Source organism: Bos javanicus, chromosome 3 (assembly GCF_032452875.1).
Source record: "Bos javanicus breed banteng chromosome 3, ARS-OSU_banteng_1.0, whole genome shotgun sequence".
NCBI classification, from domain to species: Eukaryota; Metazoa; Chordata; class Mammalia; order Artiodactyla; family Bovidae; genus Bos; species Bos javanicus.
The window spans coordinates 739,261-751,790 of NC_083870.1; the positions used below are offsets into that span (position 1 = coordinate 739,261).

The 12,530-nt window shown below is 38.1% G+C and overlaps 1 protein-coding gene and 1 pseudogene across 8 annotated transcripts in view; one reads left to right on the forward strand and one right to left on the reverse strand.

Moving 5' to 3' along the window:
• DCAF6 (DDB1 and CUL4 associated factor 6) overlaps positions 1-12,530 on the reverse strand; it is a 181,503-nt gene that overhangs the window by 134,360 nt on the left and 34,613 nt on the right. The window lies entirely within an intron of this gene.
• Positions 5,851-6,620, forward strand: LOC133237110 (myc target protein 1-like; annotated as a pseudogene).

Here is a 12,530-nt window from a genome sequence, read left to right on the forward strand (position 1 = left end):
AATGATACAAATGAACTTACTTACAAAACAGAAAGAGATTCACAGACTCAGAAAATAAACTTAAGGTTGCCAGGAGGAAGGGAGTTTCAGAAGGTCATGTACAGCTTGCTATACTCAAAATGGGTAACCAACAAGAACCTACTGTATAGCACATGGAAGTCTACTCAATGTTATGTGCCAGCCTGGATAGGATGGGGGTATGCGGGTGAATGGATACACATATATGTATGGCTGAGTCCCTTTGTTATTCAACTGAAACTACCACAACATTGTTAATCAACTATGCTGCTGCTGCTGCTTAGTCACGTAGACGGCAGCCCAACAGGCTCCTCTGTCCCTGGGATTCTCCAGGCAAGAATACTGGAGTGGGTTGCCATTTCCTTCTCCAATGCATGAAAGTAAAAAGTGAAAGTGAAGTCACTTAGTCATGTCCGACTCTTAGCGACCCCATGGACTGTAGCCTACCAGGCTCCTCCGTCCATGGGATTTTCCAGGCAAGAGTACTGGAGTAGGTTGCCATTGCCTTCTCCATAATCAACTATAACCCAATACAAATAAAAAGTTTTGACGTTTGGGAAAAAAAGATATTTTTCCCCCCTATCAAAAAAGTGACTAATTAATTTCCTAATAAAATATCCATACAATGAAGTACTATTCAGCCATAAAAAGAAATAATAATACATGGTGCAACATGGATGAACCTTAAAAATATTACAGCAAGTAAAAGAAGCCAGTCTGAAAGGCTACAAATTATATGGTTCATTTACATTAAAATGACAAAATAAGCTTATCTAGAGAGACCAGAAAGCAGATTTAGTGACTGCCAAGAGCTGGCAGAGGGGGAATGGGTGTGACTGATAACTGGTATGGGCTTTCTCTTTTGGATGGTGAAAATATACTGGAATTAGGTAGTGGTGACTGCTATACAACTTTATGAATATAGTAAAAAGGCAATGAACCAAACACTTGAAACAGATGAATTTTTATGGAATGTGAACTATATCTAAGTAGTTTCCAAAAAATTACTGAATTTCACTTTTCAGTCAAGATGGAATAACAAGAACCAGATTTACTATTACATCTGAAACAACCAAAAAACAGCAGAAAGTACACATGAAATATTTACCAATACAGAAAACATTTACTTAGGGGCCATAAAATAAATCTCAATATATTTAAAAGACTTCAAGTTCCACATAAACATGTTCTGTATCCAAAACAGAATTAAATTAGAAATCACTAACACAAAGAAATATTTGAAAACTATAAAATAACAGATGGTCAAAAAAGAAAGCACAGAATTATAAAATATTTTTAACTATTAAAGCAAAATATATCTCAATTTATGGATTGCAGGTAACACAGTGCTTAAAAGCAAATTTATAGCACAAAAACACCTATATTAGAAAGATAAAGGTACTATAACAATGACTTTTGCTTCCACTCTAAAAGCTATAACAAGGAGACCAATGAAATCAAAAGTCAAAAGACAGTTGGAAATAATGAATATAAGAGCAGAAATCAATGAAAAAGAAAACAGGAAAACACAGAAAACTGATAAAACCAGAAACTGGTGCTTTGAAAAAACAAATAAAATTATGCACCTCTACTCAGATTAATCAAGAAAAAGAAGGAGTGGAGGAACTTATTATCAATATCAAAAATGAAAGCAGTAACACATAACATCATTATGAATACTTGAGCATGTAATATAATACCATGAACAACTTTATACAATAAATTCAATGACAGAGAGAGCTAACAAAAGCCTTGAAACATATATACCAAACAAAATTTACTCAAGACGTTGTCCATTTTTCTTAAACTGTAGTCAGAATTTTCACCAAAGAAAACTCCAGGCCCAGACTGCTCTACTGGTGAAATCTGCTGAATATTTATTTTAAATAATGAAAATTTTGTACCAACTCTTTCAGAAAATTAAAGAGGATAGTATACTTTCAAACTCACTGGCACAAGATGATGGACTGATATCCTTAATGTACACACAAAAATTCTAAAACAATTTTAGCAAACTGAATACAACAGTGTAAGAAAATAGATAACACATTACGACTCAAGGAGATTTATCTCTGAAATGCAAGAACAGTTTGACACTCAAATCAATACAACCCATGGTATTAACAAACAGAAACAGAAAATCATATGATCACTGCAATAAATGCAGAACAGACATTTGAAAAATATCCAAGTAACAATTCATAATAGGAGCTCTCAGCAAAATTGAAAGGAACTTTCTTCAATCTGACAATGAATATTTATTAAAAAACAATCATACTAAATAATGAAAGCCTGGATGCTTTCCCTCTACGATTAGAATAAGATAAGGAAGTTGGCTCTCACCACTTCTGTTCAATACTGTCTAGAATTTGAGAGAGTACAATAAGATAAGAAAAAGAAAAAAGGAAATTAGACAGAAAAGAAGTAAAATATATTCTCAGATGACATGACTGTTTATGTAGAATAATAAAGCTGGCTTAAAGCTCAACATTTGGAAAACAAAGATCATGGCATCAGACCCATCACTATATGACAAATAGATGGAGAAACAGTGGAAAGAGTGGCAGACTTTATTTTGGGGGCTCCAAAATCACTGCAGATGGTGACTGCAGCCATGAAATTAAAAGATGCTTACTCCTTGGGAGAAAAGTTATGACCAACCTAGACGGCATATTAAAAAGTAGAAACGTTACTTTGCCAACAAAGGTCCATCTAGTCAAGGCTATGGTTTTTCCAGTAGTCATGTATGGATGTGAGAGTTGGACTATAAAGAAAGCTGAGCACCAAGGAATTGATGCTTTTGAACTGTGGTGTTGGGGAAGACTCTTGAGAGTCCCTTGGACTGCAAGGAGATCCAACCAGTCCGTCCTAAAGGAAATCAGTCCTGAATATTCATTGGCAGGACTGATGTTGAAGCTGAAACTCCAGTACTTTGGCCACCTGATGCAAAAAACTGACTCATTTGAAAAGACCCTGATGCTAGGAAAGATTGAAGGTGGGAGGAGAAGGGGATGACAGAGGATGAGATGGTTGGATGACATCACTGACTCAATGGACATGAGCGCCAGGAATCGGTGATGGACAGGGAGGCCTGGCCTGCTGTCCATGGGGTCACAAAGAGTCGGACATGACTGAGCAACTGAACTGAGAGATTCATAAAAAAGGGGAATGGACTAACAAGTAAGTTTAGGAAGTTTGATGGACACAGATGAACACCATACTCCCTTGGTATCCATGAGGATGAGTTCCAGGAGAACCTAACAAATACAAATCTGTGATGCTCAAGTCCCTTACACAAAATGGAACAATACAGTCAACCCCCAGTATCCATAGATGAGAAACTTGTGGACATGGAGGGATGACCATATGTAAAAACAGACAACATGAGGGATTAAAACCACATTTTAGAGACTTGCCTGGCAATCCAGTGATTAAGATTTTGCCTTCCAATGCAGGAGGCATGGGATTGATCCCTGGTTGGGAAGCTAAGATTCTACATGCCTCACAGCCAAAACATAAAACATAAAACAGAAGCAATATTGTAACAAATTCAATAAAGATTTTTTAAATGGTCTACATCAAAATTAAAAAAAAAACCACACATTTTGATATCACATTTTGGATATCTACTTGTTGTTCAGTCACTAAGTCGTGTCCGACTCTTTGCAACCCCATGAACTGCAGCACACCAGGCTTCCCTGTCCTTCACTATCTCCCAGAGTTTGCTCGAACTCATATTCATTGAGTTGGTGATGCCATCCAGCCATCTCAGCCTCTGTTACTACCTTCTCCCCTTGCCTTCAATCTTTCCCCGCATTAGTCTTTTCCAACCAGTTGGCTCTTTGCATCAGGTGGCCAAAGTATTGGAACTTCAGCTTCAGCATCAGTCCTTTCAATGAACATTCTGGGTTGATGTCCATTACAATTGACTGGTTTCAGATCTCCGTGCTGTCCAAGGAATTCTCAAGTCTTGTCTAGCACCACAATTTGAAAGCACTCAGCATTCAGTTCTTCAGCATTCTACTTTCTTTAGGGTCCTACTCTCACATCCGTGTATGACTACTGAAAAAACAAAGCTTTGATTACACAGTCCTTTGCCAGCAAGGTGATGTCTCTGCTTTTTAATATAGTGCCTAGGTTTGTCATAGCTTTTCTTCCAAGGAGCAATTGTTTTTTAATTTCACACCTGCAGTCACCATCCATAATGACTTCAGAGCCCAAGAAAATAAAGTCTCACTACTTCCTTTTTTTCCCCATCTATTTGCCATGAAGTGATGGGACTATTGAGCTTGCTGCTAAGTCACTTCAGTCATGTGCAATTCTGTGCAACCCCATACACGGCAGCCCCCCAGGCTCCCCCGTCCCTGGGATTCTCCAGGCAAGAACACTGGAGTGGGTTGCCATTTCCTTCTCCAGTGCATGAAAGTGAAAAGTGAAAGTGAAGTCGCTCAGTCATGTCCGACTCTTCAAGACCCCATGGACTGCAGCCCACCAGGCTCCTCCGTCCATGGGATTTGCCAGGCAAGAGTACTGCAGTGGGGTGCCATTGCCTTCTCCAACTACTGAACTTAAAGCCCACTTTTTCACTCTTCTTTCACCACCATCAACAGGCTCTTTATTCCTCTTTGCTTTCTGCCATTAGAGTGGCATCATCTTGATATCTGAGGTTGTTGATATTTCTCCCGGCAATTTTGATTCCATCTTGTGAGTCTGCCAACCCGACATTTTGCATGATGTACTCTGCATATACGTTGAATAAGCAGGGTGACAATATACAGCCTTGAGGTACTCCTTTCCCAATCTGGAACCGGTTCCTTGTTCATGTCTGGTCCTAATTGTTACTTTTTGTCCTGAATATAGGTTTCTCAGGAGGCAGATAAAGTGGTCTGATATTCTCATCTCTTTAAGAATATTCCAGTTTGTTGTGATCCACACAGTCAAAGGCTTTAGTGCAGTCAATGAAGCAAATGTAGACGTGTTTTGGAATTCCCCTGCTTTTTCTATGAGATTCAGTGGACTTTGGCAATTTGATCTCTGGTTCCTCTGCATTTTCTAAAACTAGGTTTTACATGTGGAAGTTCTCGGTTTATATACTATTGAAGCCTAATTGAAGGATTTGAGTACTACCTTGCTAGTATGTGATATGTGTGCAACTATACAGTAGTTTGAGCATTCTTTGGCATTACCTTTCTTTGGGATTGGAATGAAAACTGACCTTTTCCAGTTCTGTGGCCATTGTTGAGTTTTCCAAGTTTGCTGGCATATTGAATGCAGCACTTTAACTGCATCATCTTTTAGGATTTTAAATAGCTCAGCTAGAAATCCATCACTTCCTCTAGCTTTGTTCACAGTAATGCTTCCTAAGATGCACTTGACTTCACACTCCAGGATGTCTGCCTCTAGTATCTACTAGAATGTCTAAAATTTTTAAAACAATGAGTATATCAGGTTTGAAGGAAGAAAGCTACAACAGTGTAATAGTAGCAAACTTCAACATACCACATAAACAATGGATAAATCATACTGACAGAAAGTCAACAAGGAAACATTAGACTTAATACATATAGAGAGAATAGTTGATCCAACAGCAGCAGAACATTCTTCTTAAGTGCACATAGAACACTCTCCAAGATAAATCATATTAGATCACAGAACACATACTAGCAAACTTTAAAGAATAAATCATACCAAGTATCTTTTCTGACCACAATGCTATGAAAATAGAAATCAAAAGGAAGAAAACTGAAAATTTGACCAACATGTGGAAGTTAAATAACACACTCCTGGACAACCGGATCATCAAAGAAAAAAAAAAATCAAAAATATCTTCAATCAAGTGAAAATAGAAATAAAACATATGGGATGCAGCAAAAGTAATTCTAAGGAGGAAGTTCACAGCAATCCATGCCTACATTAGGAAAAGAAAAAAAAAGAAACCACCTAAATTTACACACTGAAGAATTAGAAAAGAAAAACCAAGTCCAAAGCTGGCAGAAGGAAGGAGACGACAAATATCAGAGCAAAGAGGAGTGCTGTTGCCAGCGACCCTATCCGGTCTGTGAGCCACTGTTGACCCATGCCTCCACAGGAGACCCTCCAACACTAGCAGAGGATGCTATAATATCCTTCATGGTATCCGTGGCAACTGTACTTGTAACTGGAGGATTTATTTGAGCTTTTTCACAAAGAGCCAGCACCCTCATCTCACAGTAGAGTTCAGGCCAGAGATCTAGGGCTTCTTATACCCATGGCCTCAAGAGAACTGGATTTTACCATCACAGTGCCTGTGAACATCAAAGCAACCTCAGCCTGGCGAGCCTCCCTTTTCAGCAACAAGCTTCCTTGGAACAAGCCAATACCTTTCCAAGAAAATCAACCTTCAGGAACTCAACTTTCCATCCTTTCCTGCAAAGTCCACCACTTCCCATGGAAACTGAGTCATCTGGTGACTCTCCCTTCTTCCAATATCTCCTTCACCATCAACACTTTCCACAGTCTGGGCCATCCTGATTTCCAACGGTACAATAATAGTCTTCGGATTGGCCTTTCAACACCACCCTCACCAGCCTAAATCAATCATAAAGGTTTTCCCCGAATCCTAAGTAGGATTTCTTAACTTTTTTATCTTTTACTCAAAGGAAATCACAAATAGGCTAAACAGAATTTTGAGGATATAGCCTAAATGCCTAATGAGTTTCCAAGCTAAAATGTGCACACACTAGTTGGACATGAAAGAAAGTGAAAGTGAAAGTCACTCAGTCATGTCCAACTCTCTGTAACTCCATGGACTACAAGTCCATGGAATTCTCCAGGACAGAATACTGGAGTCGGTAGCTATTCCTTTCTCTAGGGGATCTTCCCAACCCAGCAATCAAACCCAGGTCTCCTGTATCACAGGCAGATTCTTTACCAGCTGAGCCACCAGGGAAGTCCAGGAATACTGGAGTGGGTAGTCTATTCCTTCTCCAAGGGATTTTCCTGACCCAGGAATCAAACGGGGGTGTTCTCCATTGCAGGTGGATTCTTTACCAACTGAGCTACAGGGAAGTCCTAGTTGAACATTACAATGTAAAAATTATTTTCTTTGTCTCAGAAAAAAATAGTATTTTTCCAAACAGCTACATATTTATGTATTTTTGTATTCAATGTGGGAATTATTAAAGATAGTGATTCTTACCTACAAATTTCTCGTGTTTCAGTGGCTTTGGTTGTAATGTCTTCTTTCATCTATATTTTTATAATCTTGTTAAGTCTGCACAAAGTTTGTCAATTTTGCTAATCTTTTCAAAAAACCAACTATTAGCTTCACTAATCTTTTATTTTCCTATTCTCTATTTTATTCATTTCTTCTCTGATCTTTTCTTTTTAACCACAAATTATCTAAAGTTTTTATTTTAGCCTAAAATATGCCATGCTAAGTCGCTTCAGTCATGTCTGACTCTATGGACCATAGCCCACCAGGTTCCTCAGTCCATGGTAGTCTCCAGGCAAGAATACTGGAGCGGGTTGCCATGCCCTCCTCCAGGGGATCTTCCTGACCCAGGGACTGAACCTCTCTGAGGTTTCCTGCATAGGTAGGCCTGCTCTCACCTACAAATTACCCTGGGATTCCCAGGTTGTGCAAGCGGTAAAGAGACAATGCAGGAAACCTCAAAGAAACGGGTTCCAAAAAAAGATCAGAGCAGAAATGAATAAAATAGAGAATAGGAAAATAATAGAAAAAGATCAGTGAAACTAAGAATTGGTTTTTTGAAAAGATTAACAAAATTGACAAACTTTGTGTTAGACTTAACAAGATTATAAAAATATAGATGAAAGAAAAGACCTTACAACTGAAACCACTGAAACATGTAAGATACTAATATGAAAAATTATATAGCGACAAATTACATCAGATCAGATCAATCACTCAGTCGTGTCCGACCTTTGCGACCCCATGAATCGCAGCACGCCAGGCCTCCCTGTCCATCACCAACTCTCGGAGTTCACCCAGACTCATTCATCGAGTCAGTGATGCCATCCAGCCATCTCATCCTCTGTCGTCTCCTTCTCCTCCTGCCCCCAATCCCTCCCAGCATCAGAGTCTTTTCCAATGAGTTAACTCTTCGCATGAGGTGGCAAAAGTACTGGAGTTTCAGCTTTAGCATCATTCCTTCCAAAGAAATCCCAGGGCTGATCTTCAGAATGGACTGGTTGGATCTCCTTGCGGTCCATAATCACCAATAAATTCAGAGGAACATATATCTGACCAAGACTGAATCATGAGAAAAGAAAATCTGAAGAGACAAATAATGAGTAAAGAGATTAAATTAAAAACTTCCCAAAAACAACAGAAAAGCCTTTGGCCAGATAGCTTCACAGGCTTTAAATGTTCTCCACACATTTAAAGAACAATTAATACCAATCCTCAAACTCTTCCAAAAAAACTGAAAAGGAGAGAACACTCCCAAACTCATTTTCTGAGCTAAGCCTCAGAAAGGTAACCCTCACATCAAGGCCAGATAAGGATACTACAAGAAAACCACAAGCCAACATTTCTGATGCATACAGAGGCAAAAATTCTCAACAAAATACTAGCAAATCAAATTCAAAAGCACATTAAAAGTACCATACACCATAATCATGTGGGGCTTATCACCTGGATGCAAGGATGATTCAATATAAAGAAATCAATAATTGCAATACACCTCATTAATGGAATGAAAAGTAAAAATCATATGATTGTCTCAAAAGATGCAGAAAAAGCATCTAATTCAACATCTTTCAAGATAAAAATTCTTAGCAAACTAGGTATAGAAAGAATATACCTCAACATAATAAAGGCCATACATGACAAGTCCACAGGTAACATCATACTCAATGGTGAAGCTGAAGAAAGCTTTTCCACTACAACTAAGAGCAAGACAAGTTCAGTTCAGTTTCATCACTTTTATTCAACACAGTACAGCAAGTTCCAGTCAGAGTAGTAATTGGACAGGAAAAGGAAATAGAAGGCATCTAAACTGGAAATGAAAAAGTAAAACTCTCTCCAATTGAATATGACCTCATCTTATATACAGAAAATTCTGAAGACTCCACCAAAAATTTGTCAGTGCTAACAAGTGAATTGAGTAGCTTTAAGATATAACATAAACAAAGAACAGTTGCATTTCTATACAATAAAACAATGAACTATCTGAAAAAGAAACAACGAAAATGCCCCATTAGCATCAAAAACATCAAAATATATTCAGGAATAAATTTAACCAGGGAGCTGAAACATCTATCTGGTATTTATATGACACAAAGATGAGAAATACTGAAGGCACAAATAAATGGAAAGATAGGTGTCCTCATGTATGAGAATAGTTAATATTATACTATACTACCAAATCAGAGAAGGCAATGGCACCCCACTCCAGTACTGAAAAATCCCATGGACAGAGGAGCCTGGTAGGCTGCAGTCCACGGGGTCGCAAAGAGTCGGACACGACTGAGCGACTTCACTTTCACTTTTCACTTTCATGCATTGGAGAAGGAAATGGCAACCCACTCCAGTGCTCTTGGCCTGGAGAATCCCAGGGACGGGGAGCCTGGTAGGCTGCCATCTATGAGGTTGCACAGAGTCAGACACAACTGAAGCAACTTAGCAGTAGCAGCAGCAGCATACTACCAAACAGCCATGTTCATGGCAATCCCCATCAAAACGCCAAAGACATTTTTTCACTGAAATAGAATGCTAAGAAATCCAAAATGTGTATGGAATCACCAAAGACTCCAAATAGCCAAAGCAACCTTAAAAAATTAAAATAAGGCTGAAGGCATCAAACGTCTTGATCTCAGACTATATTACAAAATTATTTAATCAAAACAGTATGGTATTGTCTTAAGAACAGACACATAGACCAATGAAACAGAACAGAGCCCAGAAAATAACCCATGCATATACGGTAAATTAATTTACAACAAAAGAGCAAAGACTACCCAGTGGGGAAAGAATAGTCTTTCACTATATGAATAGTCTATTCACCAAATGGTGCTGGGAAAACTGGATGTTCACATGCCAAAGAAAATTACTATGAAATGGATTAAGGACTTAAACATAAGATCTGAAGGCAATAAAATTCCTAGAGGGGAAAAATGTGAAAAGCTCCTGACCTTGATCTTGGCAAAGGTATTTTTGGACATGACAAAAACAAAAGCAAAAATCAACAACTGATAATTACATGAAACTTAAAAGCTCTGTATAGCAACAGAAGCAACCAACAACATACAGAAGAAGAAATAAATATATGCAAACCTTCTATTTGATAAGGGATTAACATTCAAAATATATAAGGAGCTCATGTAACTCAGCAGCAAAAAAAACCCCACAAGTAATCCAACTAAAAAATGGGAAAAGGCCCTGAATAAACATTTTTCCTAAGAAAATATACAAACGGCCAAAAAGGACACAAAAAGGTGCTCAACATCACAAATCATCAGAAAAATGCAAATCAAAACCACAATAAGGGAGGTCCCTCGTGGTCCCATGGTTAGGACTTGGTGCTTTCAATGTTGTGGCATCAGTTTAACCGGCAAGATGTGCAAAATAGACCAAAAATAAATAAATAAATAAAGCACAATGAAATATTTTCTCACATTGTTTAGAACGGCTATAACCAAAAATACAAGCGATAAGAAGTACTGATAAAGGCATGGAGAAAAGGGCGCCTTGTGCACCATTTGTGGTAAGCAGAACTGACACGGTCAACACAGGAAACAGCATGGAGGATCCTGGAAACCTTTCAGCTGGAACTGTCATATAATCCAGCAACCCCACTCTTGGGCACACATCTGAAGGGAATCAAAGTACTATCTTACAGCAAACATTATCCTCAATGGTGAAAAATTGAGAGCGTTTCCCCTAACATCAGCAACAAGACAAGGGTGCCCACTCTCACCACTACTATTCAACACAGTTTTGGAAGTTTTTGGCCACAGCAATCAGAGCAGAAAAAGAAATAAAAGGAATCCAAATTGGAAAACAAGAAGTAAAACTCTCACTGTTTGCAGATGACATGATCCTCTACATAGAAAACCCTAAAGACTTCACCAGAAAATTACTAGAGCTAATCAATGAATATAGTAAAGTTGCAGGATATAAAATCAACACACAGAAATCCCTTGCATTGCTATACACTAAGAATACAATGAGAAAACAGAAACACAAATTAAGCAAACAATTCCATTCACCACTGCAAGAAAAGAATAAAATACTTAGGAATAAATCTACCTAAAGAAACAAAAGACTTATATATAGAAAACTATAAAACACTGGTGAAAGAGATCAAAGAGGACACAAATAGATGGAGAAATATACCGTGTTCATGGATCAGAAGAATCAATATAATGAAAATGAGTATACTACCCAAGCAATCTATAGATTCAATGCAATCCCTGTCAAGCTACCAACGGTATTTTTCACAGAACTAGAACAAATAATTTCACAATTTGTATAGAAATACAAAAAACCTCGAACAGCCAAAGTAATCTTGAGAAAGAAGAATGGACCTGGAGGAATCAACCTGCCTGACTTCAGACTGTACTACAAAGCTACAGTCATCAACACAGTTTGGTATTGGCACAAAGACAGAAAATAGATCAATGGGACAAAATAGAAAGCCCAGAGATAAATCCACGCACCTATGGACACCTTATCTTTGACAAAGGAGGCAAGAATATACAATGGAGAAAAGACAATCTCTTTAACAAGTGGTGCTGAGAAAAGTGGTCAACCACTTGTAAAAGAATGAAATTAGAACATTTTCTAACACCATACACAAAAATAAACTCAAAATGGATTAAAGATCTAAACATAAGACCAGAAACTATAAAACTCCTAGAGGAAAACACAGGCAAAACACTCTCTGACATAAATCACAGGAGGATCCTCTATGACCCACCTCCCAGAATAATGGAAATAAAAGCAAAAATAAAAAGGGGACCTAATTAAAATGAAAAGCTTTTGTACAACAAAGGATACTATAAGCAAGGTGAAAAGACAGCCTTCAGAATGGGAGAAAATAATAACAAATGAAACAACTGACAAAGAATTAATCTCAGAAATATACAAGCAGCTCCTGTAGCTCAAGTCCAGAAAAATAAACAACCCAATCAAAATATGGGCCAAAGAATTAAACGTACATTTCTCCAAAGAAGACATACAGATGGCTAACAAACACATGAAAAGATGTTCAACATCACTCATTATCAGGGAAATGCAAATCAAAATCACAATGAGGTAGCATCTTACACCGATCAGAATGGCTGCTATCAAAAAGTCTACAAACAATAAATGCTGGAGAGGGTGTGGAGAAAAAGGAACCAACCCTCTTACACTGTTGGTGGGAGTGCAGCCACTAAGTACAGCCACTAAGGAGAACAGTGTGGAGATTCCTTAAAAAACTGGAAATAGAACTGCCATATGACCCAGCAATCCCACTGCTGGGCATATATAACGAGGAAACCAGAATTGAAAGAGACACGTGTAC